The 11,863-nt window shown below is 37.2% G+C and overlaps 2 non-coding genes across 2 annotated transcripts; both read right to left on the bottom strand.

The window, feature by feature from the left end:
• Nucleotides 1–9,995: 9,995 nt before the first annotated feature.
• Nucleotides 9,996–10,068, bottom strand: Trnaa-agc. Its single transcript has one exon. It is a non-coding gene; the product is annotated as a tRNA-Ala (tRNA).
• Nucleotides 10,069–10,611: 543 nt separating this feature from the next.
• Trnak-cuu lies at nucleotides 10,612–10,684 on the bottom strand. The gene has a single exon. It is a non-coding gene; the product is annotated as a tRNA-Lys (tRNA).
• Between the last annotated feature and the right edge of the window lie 1,179 nt (nucleotides 10,685–11,863).

Here is an 11,863-nt window from a genome sequence, read left to right as displayed (position 1 = left end):
CCTCTGCCGCCCCACCCCGCATGAATCGAAGCCGCCAGTATCGGCCATCACCTGCAAGCAACGGCACGTGCTCACTACGCCTTGATTAGAAAATAGAAAATTTTAATTACCTCGAACGGGAGTTTGTAACGGGTAAGTAGTCGTTATTCTGTCAATCATAATTTGGTTATTGTTTGAGATACTGCATTAACTGTAACATATGTTTCGTATTTTGTTGCTTAATTTTTAGGCACCTAAATATTTAGTTCGTTCGGCAAATACTTTTTGAGTTTTGGCGAAATAACTGGCATTTTGTCGGTCACCTGTGCATCGTTCACCTGGCTAAAATAGGCAAGTGAACGACATTTTGGGACAGGGTGACGACAATAATGATAAATTTACCAATCGTAATAATACTTTTTTACACCTTCAATATTTGTTTTGTGCGTTAAATGAGAAAAGTATTACTGTTATATCGGTTTAGGCTGCATCTCTCAAAGGATTGTTGCTTTTTTGCGGTGTGTGTCCTTCACCTGTGCGATAAAGCCAGGAGAACGACTCAGTGACAGGAAACCGACACGTCGATCACTTGTCATAAGCCAGATGAACCATTACGAGGGGCGATCAATCGGATCAATAAGTAATGATAATGAGTATTAAAACATAATCTCGAATATGAGTATCCTTATATTTTTATAATTAAAAGTAACTCTTCTGTGATTTATTTACATATTTTAATTTTTTCATTTGTTTTTTGCATCCTTTAAAAAATGAAATCTTAATTATAATCTAAATACCATGTCAGTTAGCAAGTGCTTGCTTGAAGTGAAGTCACTTCATTATACTTCAGAGTAGCTATTATATTACAATTTTATTTAAAGGTCGGGTATAAAATATTAATGGCCCTTATATTGCCTTCAATATGAGGTAGGTATGTCACTTGTAGCTTTAAATACACCAATTAAGCAGCACCCTCGGCAATTTGAGGGTTCGGCCAATTTTTATTTTTTTGTTTAAAATTTTGTTATTTTAACTAATCAATTTTTTATACAAAAAAAAAATATTCTTCTTTAATACTTGCTGATGGGCAGGTGAATGACGTCCATATCAGGTGAATGACCACCAAACTACAGGTGATCGACTACGGACGCAGGTTAGCGACGCTTGTCGTTAACTTGTCAAATGTGTCATATAAATTTTTACTAATTTGTCGTTAACCTGTTGCTGTTGTCGATAACCTGTGTATATTTATCCTTCACCTGATCATGATGTCGTTCACCTGAATTTTAATCGATCATAACTTCTAAAATAATTAATTGATATCGGTGCCTTTGACATTTTTGAAATGTTTGAGACGCATTCAAACGATCCCTACAAAATTTAAAAAAAAAATGCGACATTTAAAAAAAAAACAAATCTTTCACCTGTCGGTGCCAAAATTTTGAGAAATGGCCAGCCAGTATTTTGTTCGTGTTGGTGTGGTGAAAATTTTTGTGTTTCACTCGGCGGCAAAGTTTGTTTAACCTACGTGCCTTGAGACCCTCGCAACGCTCAAGATTCCACTTTTTGAACCACTCGCTGCGCTCGCGGTTCAATATTGGAATCTTTCGCTTGCTCGGGTATCAATATTGGCACGTGCGGTTAAATAACTACTTTGCCCCCTTGTAAAACAAATAACTATTATACCCTTGTGTATAAACAAGTCTATAAGTTTCATATTCGATGGTCCGAGCTAAGGTTCGTAAAGCCATGAAGCCAAGCTGATAATTATTGACGCTAAACGCCGATCGAAACGCAGTCTGAAGTGGGTGATAGACGTACGATACGAGCAAGTATGCGTACTTATGGCTCGACGACCTTTTTCGATTGTGTATCACCGTAAGTACGCGTAAAAACCGCCGCGCATAGTAGTCGACGATCCAACGCGTACTTGCTCGTACGCCTATCACCCACTTGACGTCGCGCCAACACTTTATGGAAAAAGCGGGTTTTCGACAACTACCAATAAGATTTAGACATTCAAAAATCTTCAATAATACTCAACTGTTTCGGTCGCACTCGTTCAAATATAGGGGAATATATTGGTGTGAGCGAGACGGTCAGGAGATTGATTGTCAACATGATATCTATCATAAACACCGTTCGAAATGGCCTCATTAAAATCTAAATTTTAAATATATTGAAAGTAATATTACTAATCATTGACGTCACGCTCAAAATGAAAGAGATAGAAAATTTGACAGTATGGTACTATTTTGCATGATTGTCATAATTCAAAATAAGAACGATGGCTTGCGTTGTAAACAGGGACTGAAACATGACACGGGCCCCTAGCGTCATCTATATACTTTTCACTGTATCACTTGTAATGCCGTTGAACTACCGCGTGTGTATTTAAAAAAAAAACAACATTTTTATTCAAATGACACTCTTAGTGACATCTAGCGACATAGATTTACGGCTGCCAACGGGGTACGGTATTTAGTATGGACTCTGCTGGTCCTTTATAATCGTCCTTGGTATTATACTGTATCAAGAGCGCTGGTGGCCTAGCGGTAAGAGCGTGCGACTTACGGTCCGGAGGTCGCGGGTTCGAACCCGGCTCGTACCAATGAGTTTTTCTGAACTTATGTGCGAAATGCCATTTGACATTTGCCAGCCGTTTTTCGGTGACAGAAAACATCGAGAGGACAACAACAACATACATCATACAATCACGCCTGTATCCCGTAAAGGGGTAGGCAGAGCACATGAAACTACTAAAGCTTCAGTGCCACTCTTGGCAAATAAGGGGTTAAAAAGAAAACGAAACTGTGGCATTGCAGTGACAGGTTGCCAGCCTCTCGCCTACGCCACAATTTAGCCCATATCCCTTAGTCGCCTTCTACGACACCCACGGGAAGAAAGGGGGTGGTGAAATTCTTAACCCGTCACCACCGAGAGGAAACCGGACTTATTCCAATAAGGTCAGGTGGCAGTCGCTTTCGTAAAACTAGTGCCTACGCCAAATCTTGAGATTAGTTGTCAAAGCGGACCCCAGGCTCCCATGAGCCGTGGCAAATGCCGGGATATCGCAAGGAGGATGATGATACTGTATCAAAAGCAAAAACTGCAAATTTTCTCACATTTCGATGCTCGGCCTTTTGTGCCTCCCCCCTCCCAGTGGGAGGGTGAGTGGGGGGGGGGGGGTGAATTTGCTTGTTTGGCCAGATAAGGGGATTCATTAGACGCCGTTTTAAACGCAGTACAAATCTGAGGTTTTTTAAGTGAATTTTGTATTGTCATCCCGGTACAGGGTGGCATGGAAGACGTGTTTAATATTATTCTTTTTCTTTTTCGCTAGTAAATTATATTGTTTATTTATTTACGAATATTAAGTAACTTTTATATAAGACATGCACGACCGAAAGGAGTACTTACTGTACTGAAAGTCGATTTGTACTGAAAAATACGTTTAATATATCGCCACTCATTTCGAACTTCCTTTTTTACGCACTTGTATCGTAATGTACTATTTCGCGCTTGTATCGTAGTGTAGTACATTATTAATGTTAATTAAGCGCATTAAAGTAGGTATATTAATATGTCTTTCCTATCACGGAACAATGGTATTCCGGACCTTTGGGAGGCGTGCGCGGGGCCGAAGCCAACGCGTAGAGGCCCTTTCGACACTTTAATGAAATGTAAGGGGTACACCGAGCGGATGTTGCCCTTGCCCGTATCATGGGACACACGCAGAGGCAACACCCGCCAGGGTGTAAGGACTATTTGAGAGTTAATGGAATCTAAAATGAACTGGTCTATTTTGATGAAAGTGATGGACTAAATACTGGGCTATGGATAAAAAACCGGACGCCTGCCTAATAAAACGGTATCCAATTTTATTTCCGGCAGACGGTGACTCGTCCCCACAAGATGGGCCCCCACAAAAAGCGACATCCAAGATGGCTCAAGGGCAACACCGGTGTGAGAACTCAAGGGTGTCGAGAGGTGTACACCGCTTTCTGCCCAGTGGCTATGAAGCCACTGCACCAACTCGCGTCTTATGCAAATTTTCACTTCCACCCCTGGGGCATGTTGCCCTAACGACTCCACTCTGGACGGCCAGCCAAGGCAAGCCAGAGGTAGAGAGTACTGTCCCACCCACCCGCCTTACGGGTAACAGAACTCCCCAGGAGCACTCGGGTACGTGGGGTCGCTGTTCGCCAACAGCTCGCCACAAGCTGCCCTGCGTTGACTGATTGCACTGGTAAAACCAATGGGCGATGGGGTCGTCACATCCCTACGCCATATATTAATATTATTATTAGGACGCAAGTGCAACATTTTTCTTTCCTTGCATTCAAACATCCCCATCTTTTTACTTTTTTTTGGAAAACCTATTGGCTACGTGCACGACAATTACGCTCACTACCATGTGAACTTGAAGTGGAAAATGTCAAAAAATGACATGTAAACAAACATTATATTTTAAAGATTTTTCGTTAATTTTAAATAAATCGAATAACAAGAGCTACTATTTCAAGAGTAATTTAGGTAGATAGATTATAAAGACATGGATATAATACCAAAAATCAGTTTCCAAAGCATTACTCACGGTATAAACTTCCAACCCCAGACTACAGAAAGAGTCAATAAATTGGTGCTGGCAGGGCATATAAGGAATCTTGAAGAACATAGGAGTAATGGTACAAGTTCTTCGAGCTAGTGATATGGTATTCGCTAAACCTCCTCCGTCCCGTTCATGCCATATAAAACAAATCTAAACGTAAGTAGGTACCTATTAGTCATGTCCGCGGCCGCAGAAATATCCGACACGGGCCTATTCCCAGGCTAGGCCTGAATCTTCAAGCATAATCTTTTACGGTAGGAAAAATACTAACAGCGTATTGAACAATATTAGGTAAACAAAGCTTAAATATAATTTATTATAATGTTTTGTTTTGACATGTCACTTACGTTTTCTTTTCACCGTAGCTATCCATTTAGTTCTTTGATCCAATTTCCAGTGTGCTCTAAGAAACGCATAGAACGTGCAATGACTACTTGACTGACTTACACATTGTATTATATTTTAATGAGTTTTGATAGATGACAACCACAATCAGTGTCGATTTTGACCACCATGCACTTCGCACGAAGCCAATATTTTACAAGTCGTTTAAACCTTGTAAACAGTAAGGCTATCTCCACTTGATATCCCCACAATTAAAATGCGAACAATTATGGCGCAAAAGCGCTATAATTAATATTTCCAGTTTAAAAATGGCCGCCATTGTAAACGCCATATTGTTTTGCAGTGCTGTTCCGAACGCATGAGAGTCTATGGTTTAATCATAATAATTTTTTTCTACTCGTCGACTTTAATCTGTCAATTATAACACCACAGACTAAACTATAAGTGCTAACTTTTCAGTGTTGGATAGTCTTTGACACTTGACAACTATATTTCATTACAGTTCGCTGTAGACAACTGTAATAATATCAAAAATAGAACTTCATACAAGTTTTGTACTCATTTGCGATACCTGGCAATTTTTTCTGCATCTGAAACACAATTTTTTTTGTGTACCCAAAAGGGGTAGTCAAGAGTTCATGAAACCGCTCAAGTTCCGGAGCTACAACATTTATGCGGTTAAACGAAATTGTGATTCATAATATTGAGCCATTGTATAGAGCCATTTATATGTATAATTGTACAGTGAGAATTCATTGATAAATTCTCCATGCACTTTTACAGCTCACTGTACCAAGGATTTTTTTATTATTACTCTTGACCACAGACTAGCCAAAGGCAAAGACGTTGACCTACATGCGCGGATCCAGGGGGGGGGGTGTCATGACCCCCCCCTAGAGCCTAAGTTGGCCCCTGGGGCCCGGGCCTTTACCACGTGACACCCCCCCCCCCCTGGGCACGAAGCTGGATCCGCGCTTGTTGACCTACGATGGAGTGAGCTCGCCCAGGAGCCTGTTCACTCTTGATTTGAAGGTTGCCGGGTTATATGAGCTCGGAAATGTTGGCGCCGGCAAGGAATTCCGATTCCTTGGCAGTGCTGGAAACCTTTCCAAATAGAAAAAGTTTGAGTTACGCCGTGTCTTGCGTGGGCGACGGCGATGCGACACATACGACATCAAACCTTATCGATATGGAAGTATGAGACGCGACGGCGACGGTCGCGCGACGGTCGTGCGACCGTCGCCCACGCAAGACACGGCGTTAGCCTTCAGGGTCACTATATACTGGGTGGTTCGAGAGTTGGGGTGAAAATGAATCGGAATACAGGGTGTGCTTTTGACGCAATCTGCGCTTTTATTTCGCGGTTTCTATATTGGTATATAAAGAACAGTCACCTGCAATGGTATTTCGCTTTGTTTATCCATACTAATATTATAATGGGAAAGTGTGTGCCTGTTTGTTTGTCCGTCTTTCAGGGCAAAACGGAGCGACAAATTGACATGATTTTAAGTGGAAATAGTTGAAGGGTCAGAGAGTGACATAGGCTATTTTTTGTCTCTTTCTAACGCGAGTGAAGCCGAGGGCAAAAGCTGGTAGTAGATAAATCATAAAAAACACTCACAGAATTGCTAAACCTAGTTTACCCTATTTGACATTTGAGGGGGGTAAGCGTGCCTTTTACCGACCTTCTTTTGTTAAAAGCTGACATTTCGCAAATGTCAAACTACCGCCATTAAGCTTTGGCTTAAAGATTGTCAAAATGAGAATAATATAATCTCTATTAAATCTAAAAATATATTGTGTTTTTGCAATATTATCATCTTAGGAAAGAAGGCAATATTCTAATGCTTTAAAGAATAATAACAAAACTAGGTTTTATAATCATATTTTATTGTACGTAATGGAAAGGAACTAAAATGGATTAAAAGTTAATTTATTATTTTGTAAGAAGAATGTAAGCGCCTGTAATATTTCTACGAGCCAATTGACCAAAAAGCGTTTTGCTCAATATTTAATTTGGACCATTGTTTTCAAAGTTGTCCACCCCACTTTTTTTGTAACATGGGTGTTTTTTACGCGATTAATACTCAGAATCGCGAGGTCTTTCGATCCTGATAGGATAAAAAAAAGTCCCAAGATTTCCATACATTTTTTCGAACCTTCCATTCAGTTACCGCCACACAAAATGTATGAAAAAATGGTAACGGAATGGGAAAAAACCTTGGGACACTTTTTTTCTTCTATTAGAATTGAAAGAGCTCGCGGTTCTGAGTGGAAGCCACATAAAAAATTCCAAATCCAAAAGTGGGGGGGACAACTTTGAAAAAAATGGCCCGTTTACTCATCCTACTAGGAACACCATAAATTCCATAATTCGCCATTATGTGATAAAATTCAATCGTTTAATGCATTATTTTTCTTGTTAAATTTGCTCTTGTATTTTCTAATAGCCACTGACTATGGAAAAAAATTGGCAACATTTTTTATATTAGCTACACAGAAATATATGAGGATTGTCCAGAGGGCGCTGTCATCATAGATATTAAATATTTATATCAAGGATTATTAATATAGGACTAGCTTTTTCACGCAGCTTTGCTCGCGTTAAATTCGAAAATTTCGAAATGCTCCATACGGTGCCCGATTGATATTCCGAAATAAAATACGCCGATTTTCGGTACGCCGACAACGATTCGCCGACGTCTTCTTTGGCCGAATAACGATTGGAAGAATTTCATTACGCATAATATTCATTCGTACACTGATTCAGTAAGCAGAAAATTTATACGCCGATTTACTTTTCGTCGAATAATCATTTAGTAATTGTAAAAATTGGCCGACAATAAATTGGCCGAAACACAATAGGTCGAGTGATCGTTTGATATTTTTTTTAGGTGAACACAGCACCCTTTTCGCATGGGTGAGGTGAAAAACCACTGAAAAACTAATTCCTGCCTGCATGCTTGATGTCCGTTCTGTCCGATCCGTAAGTGACTTTAAATATGGGTAAGGTTCAGCGGGGCAATTACGACTGGGGGACAATTTACTCGATTTATTTCCGAGTTTTACATTATTTGCACTATTAAATAGTTTCCACTGGCTGTTCTGTGGACATACTAGCTTATAGGTCAAATAATAGTGTATAATATGAAAAAACTTGGACCGGTTGAAAATTGCCGTCGCAATTTTCTTCCTGTAAGTACCTTAAAATGTGGTACCGTGTAAGATATTCTTAAAATATTTATTTATTTATGTTTCTACAGTCAACAAAACTGTCACTTTATTCGAAAATATTTTAACGGTGTATAAAATGTAAAACGTTATTCGACTAAACGTGGCCTAAACGAAAATATCACTCGGCCAAATGAAAATTGTCCAATAATAGTTCGGATAATTTGCACAGAAGCGAACTGAACTGTATGCGAACCAAGATTCTACGTAACGTTAGTCGACCAAAAGTGACAGCGATAGTTTGATTATTCTGCGAAATGGAATTCGGCGAATCAATAATCGGCTAAAAATTTCTCGGAGAATCATTAGGTAGCCGCTCCATACAAACTTCCTACCCCCCGTTTTAGGGAAGAGGGGAGTTAGAAAGAAACAAAAAGTAGCCTATGTCACTCTCCAAAAATCACGTCAATTTATCGCTCCGTTTTGCCGTGAAAGACGGACAAACAAACAGGTGTGTCTGTTTGCCTTTCCCATTTATATTAATATTAAGTATGGATTAAATACTTATATTTAATCTATGATCTCATGTATGTGTTGTGTGTTCACATCATATACTATGAAAAAGTTAGTTCTCTTGAAATTCCGCTACATGGCGCGTTGTCATATATTTCTGGTGCTTTGATACCAAATACGACATCCACCACAGGAAAAAATATGTATAATATTTAGCCAATCATGTTGTCACTATCTAATAGGCTAGTTTCCTGCTAGTCAAATCAGCTTCTTTTTAAGAACTGTCAAAACGATTTGCTAATATGGAATTACTATGAAATACTGAGGAGTGACGTCACGGTCAATCATTTACTTTATATCTTTCTCTGTGACTTATTTAAGAGAAATTATGTTTAAACAAAACCAATCTCCATATTTTTCACTAATTATGTGGTGCTTTATTTCGTGCACTGCATAAAATATTTATTTTAAGTATAGGAAACTAGCCTATTCATTCAAATTGCATAGTAAGAGTTCAAACATCTCAAATTGCTACTTAACTCGCTCATACAATCGTTAGAATATTATGGTTTTGACTACAAACTCTGAACAATGAGGCAAAACTTGAGTTTAATCTACTGTCTCCGAAGCTACAACTTAGCTCTATTGACTCCATATTTTGGCATAAATTCAAAGTTTTCAGCGCAGATATTCGGAACGGCAAACTATGTAGGAAGCCAAAATAGTTGGGTAAAGGATTGCGTTCTGCGCCATCTAGCGGGGAATAGCATAAATACTTGCCGCCGGAGGTAGCTGATTTATTTATATGGCTTATTGAAGTTATAAATAACGTTCTTATATTATTAAAACTATCTTATACTTTAAATAATTATATTGTAAGTGATAAAGTCTTTGATAAAAACTAAGTAACATTTGCTCTAATGACCCTTGGCATGTCAAATGTCAATTTTACCGTCAAAATGTCAATCCGAGGAAACGAGGGTCATTGGCCGTGACGCCGGTGACAATAATAGATTTAGAGATAAAATATAATGTTTTTGGAACATTTTGTTCAAAAACTACTTATTTTATTAGGAAAACAATTATAAAGAAATGTGTTGTGTTGAATGGTTGAACAAAGAACAATTTTACACAAAAGATCAAAATAGTCTAAGTATAAATATCGCAATAAATATAAAATAGCTAGCAGTTTACAAGATTAAAAATAACTGTAGGCATTTTAAACGAGAACGGATTATCTCACACTCACTTGAGTAAACCGAAAGCTTAGATACAAAAATTCTTCTATTGTACTTTTTAATATTATTTCAACGCGAATAGTTCTAGACTCGCGAGCGTAAGAATAAAATGCAAAAATAAAATTGGAAAAAAAGATTGGAGGTGCGGGGTATCGATCCCCGTACCTCTCGCATGCTAAGCGAGCGCTCTACCATCTGAGCTACACCCCCGGATGAGTTAGAGGACGAAATTAATGTTCAATTGCCGTAACTGCTTTAAGTTTGATGACGTAATCTATATTGACATAGTTGGTTAGGTACTTGAGTTCATATTAAATGAAATAATTATTAAATTAATAACGCATTATTGTTACTAGTTACACATACTATGTGAGTATTAATATTAATATAGTAATAATGTTGGTTGACTATCATTATGTTACATATCTTCAATTTATCAGTCTGAGACACTATTTAACATTTTGGTGAATAATAAGTTTATTTTAGAACATAATTGTCAAACAAAGCTAACACTATTTTTTTTTTATTAATGCATTGGTAATAAATTACAATACAATGAAATATACATCACTTATATTTTTTTTTATTTATAAACTTACCTACTGAAAAATCACTTAGTAAAGTTTAATAATGTAATAGTCTAACTTTATTATTAGTCTCAAATAACAATATAAAGATACTAGGAAAAACCAAAAATATCTTAAAATAATAAAAATGAGAAAATATATCAATTAAAAAAGACAAAAAGTATTTCGCCCAACGTGGGGCTCGAACCCACGACCCTGAGATTAAGAGTCTCATGCTCTACCGACTGAGCTAGCCGGGCTGTGCGTAGTGATGCGAAATAGCTAATTACGTTCTATCAGTTAGTTTAAGTGGCCATGAATCGTGGCAACAGATACTCAAACTGTACAGTTTTTTTTTATATAATATGATATTATAATAAAAGCCAAAGAGCAGTTTAGTATCTTTTTTTAAATTGATAATAAGAAGGTAACAAAAACTTATGATTAATTAAGTTTTTTTTTTTACTTATTGTATTAAGTTGTAACTTATTTCAGACCGTATAAAAATGTATTGATGAAAATGTAATTGATGTAAAAATGTATTGCTGAAAATTAAATTCGATAAGTACCTGAAATCAATGTAAACTGAACAATTTTCCAATCCAAAACTAAATAAAAGCAGCCCTCGAAAATTCCTTCCAAATTAACTTCAATTCAACTTCGAACGCCAATTAGTGACAGTTTTTAGAAAAAAAAAAAACATTTTTAACCCTTCCGGAACTTTAAGTACTCGCTAACTAGTTGAACCCGGCTGAAACCGGTTCGACAGTGGGGACTTTGTGCTTTAGGCGTGTCATTGTGATTTTAATTATTGCTGTTTCATGTTTAGGTATTTTCCCGTTGGATTTGTGAAGCAACGCTTTTAGAATTTGAATTCGTTTAATAATTTTGACTTGAGATAATTATACACCTTGTACTTAAGTCAAGGCCTCAACACACACATTACTTAGTACTGTATTGTTGGTGATGTGATGTGTAGTAATTTCATAAAATAAATGTTATTGTTAATCAACTGATTAAATCATAGTTAAGTAATGGAAGTAGAATATATCTGAGACTTCTTTAAAGGAAAATAAAATGGTTAATAAAATATCAAAATATGTTACATATCGCTCCTTGAAAAACATAGTGTCATTAAATGAAAAACGTCTTTTTTGGGTACAACGGTTTAAAGTTTTGAAATTTTTGAATTGTCAAAAATTACTATTTTTACAACAAACTTGTAATTTTTTGGCAGATCTTGTTAGTTTTGTGACTAAACCTGATAGATATAATAGTAAATTGTATTTTTTTTATTTTGTTTCTAAGATAATTAAGCTTGAACAAAATGGTAGTGACACTTTTCCATTTATTTTTGTTTAGGGACACATGACAACTTTATATCTTCGTTTTACTTTCTGGAAAAATGACACTAAAGCCATTTTTTTATGAAATTTACC

This window comes from Leguminivora glycinivorella, chromosome 24, assembly GCF_023078275.1.
Source record: "Leguminivora glycinivorella isolate SPB_JAAS2020 chromosome 24, LegGlyc_1.1, whole genome shotgun sequence".
NCBI lineage: Eukaryota > Metazoa > Arthropoda > Insecta > Lepidoptera > Tortricidae > Leguminivora > Leguminivora glycinivorella.
This window is presented reverse-complemented; position numbering and strand designations above follow the sequence as displayed.